Source organism: Centruroides sculpturatus, unplaced genomic scaffold (assembly GCF_000671375.1).
Source record: "Centruroides sculpturatus isolate CEXI.00-Female unplaced genomic scaffold, Cexi_2.0 scaffold4483, whole genome shotgun sequence".
Classification (NCBI taxonomy): domain Eukaryota; kingdom Metazoa; phylum Arthropoda; class Arachnida; order Scorpiones; family Buthidae; genus Centruroides; species Centruroides sculpturatus.
The window spans coordinates 1-2,625 of NW_019388594.1; the positions used below are offsets into that span (position 1 = coordinate 1).

Consider the following 2,625-nt stretch of genomic DNA (forward strand, 5'->3'; position numbering starts at 1 on the left):
AATCCGGATAATGGAGGTTCTACTGTATTTGGAAAAATGAATCACTAGAAATGATCATTATGTTAAAAAATTAAATATATATGATTAAAATAAATGATTTTTACTAGTATTTAAAATTGCCACATTATCCTATGTATTTCTAAACTAATTTTATAAAAATGGAAGCCTTTATCAATTAAACCTTGTAAATAGGTGACATTTTGAGAAACTCTTTAATAGGAGAGAGTGACAAATAAACGTGACTGAAACTAGTTTATTTTTTATCAAAATTGTCACAGATAAACTATATCAGGTTATAAAGGTGAAATTAAGACATTTCAATTTTTTCTAGAACATTTGATTTGGGTATATTAGTAGAGTAGCAAGGGGATTTTATCACATATTTCATTAAAAATAGGCATACCAGAAATGTCAGACAATATGAAACTTTTAAAAGCACACATTTGCATGCTGTTGCTATATCACTTCAAAAATGGTCATAGCACATTGCAAGGCATGAGGAAAGGACACAATCATCAGACTGACCTGCTACAATTGGTCAAGAAATTGAAGAGTGCAGATTTCTCACTTCAAGATGAAAATTGATGACAACATTCTCCTGCAACTGATAGACAATAATCTGCAGTGACCAGCAGAGAATTGACAAAGTTTAATACCACCATAACAATGCACCATCACATACAGCAAAGATGACCTCAGAGAAGCTCACCAGACTGGGTGGGAGGTTCTGCTTCATCCACCTTACCGCCCAGACTTATACCATCTGACAACCATCTATTCATGCCCCACAGAACCATATTGCCAATATTCAGTTTGATGACAATGCCCATGTGAGAAAGATGTACAAGACTTTCTTCAAATACAAACTCCAGCTATTCTATGCTCACAGGATTGAAAGTTTGCAGCAAAGGTAGTGAGATGTGATTGATATTGATAGTGATTACCTATAAGACTGAACTGTAATCATTGTTAATTGTCAATAATCATTGATACATTATTTATGGCTGGTACAGTGACATTTACATTGCTTAATACAAGATATGCCAGAAAGGTAAGATTACTTCTAGGTGTTCATTTCCAATGTTTTATGCCCAATATCTCTATAACTAAAGAGAATTGACCATGCCATTGTTACCTCAAAACCATTTTGTGATCAGAAATCCACTCTTGTTTTTTTTTGTTATTTTGTTCTGATGCATCCTGTATGTGCATTTTTAATTATTTTATATGGTGTTTTTATTGTAATAGCATTTTTATTCTTTCAAAAATCAAGAGTTTTATTCATTATTTAGATTCAGAAAGTATATAATAATGGAAAAGTTATTGTAAAGATTAATCCTTTAAACTTTATGAGTTACATATAGAACCAAACCTGATATACTTTATTAATCAAATGATACAGCTGGATTATTATTGGGCTACAGTATGGTAATTAATTAATATAACAAACAATTTGGACTAGAAGTATCTGGTCAAGCTGCTATCTCAGACTTCAGGAATTTCTAAAATTTGATGATAATGATGTATTTTTTTGTCTAAGATTTATAATTGATTTAATTATTATAAATATGTATGGTGTTTTAAAGGTAAAATAAAATTTACATTTTCCAAATGTAAAAATATTTTATTTTACATTATAGCACATCCAACATGCCTTCAGTTCACACCAAATATGACAAACTCAGTCAAAAAATACAGATGGCAGTGTATTGAATGCAAGTCCTGTGGTCTCTGTGGCACATCTGATAACGATGTAATTATTTTTTATTTTATATGAATTTATAATCCATTAATAATAATAATTTAATTAATATGTATGGATATAATTTTTATTTAAGGATCAGTTATTGTTCTGTGATGATTGTGACCGGGGCTATCACATGTATTGTCTAAATCCTCCTCTCTCTGAGCCACCAGAAGGTTAGTATGTATAATTACTTTTATCAGTTTAGTTTTATAATATATGTTGAAATATTTTTCAATTTAATATAGGTTCATGGAGTTGTCATTTATGCATTGAAGAATATGGAAAGAAGTGACCTTTACTACTATACAAAAATACCATTCCGTCGAGAGCCTTAAGTAATTCATTTGTCATTACTATTTCACTAAGGATAACTATTCATCTGTGACCGGCGGCATACCTAGAAATTCTCCTGGCCGCTAAAATGTCAATGTGTATTTGTGAATTCTGTTAGATCCAAGAAACGTTTTATATATTATTTTTGCTGCTTTGCGCAGAAAGTTTTAAACAGCACAAAAATAACAGTTTATATTTATGTGTAAGTCTGGTACTTACTAGTTTTAATATTTTATCCCAAAAATATATGCTTTAATCATTTCCAAAAAAAAAAAAACAAATTAATATTGTATTGCTATAATAAAATAGGCCAACTGAGCCATACATGATTAAAAATCGTTCAGGGTTCCTTTTAGAATAGCAGAAATTTTATAATGCTAAAAAATTAAAGAATACAATAAGAATTGAATACCTATGTATTTGTTATTTTGATTTACTTTTATTTAATCTTCTACTTTAAAATATTGCTAATCAAATGAAAACAAATAAAATTAATTTTCATATATTTTTTTACTTAAAAGAACATTATTTTAATTATAATTTTA

The 2,625-nt window shown here is 29.0% G+C and overlaps 1 long non-coding RNA gene across 1 annotated transcript; it reads left to right on the forward strand.

The window, feature by feature from the left end:
• The first annotated feature begins 50 nt into the window (after nucleotides 1-50).
• Nucleotides 51-2,386, forward strand: LOC111617009. The gene is made up of 3 exons (XR_002755360.1): nucleotides 51-1,753; nucleotides 1,839-1,920; nucleotides 1,993-2,386. It is a non-coding gene; the product is annotated as an uncharacterized LOC111617009 (long non-coding RNA).
• The last annotated feature ends 239 nt before the right edge of the window (nucleotides 2,387-2,625 follow it).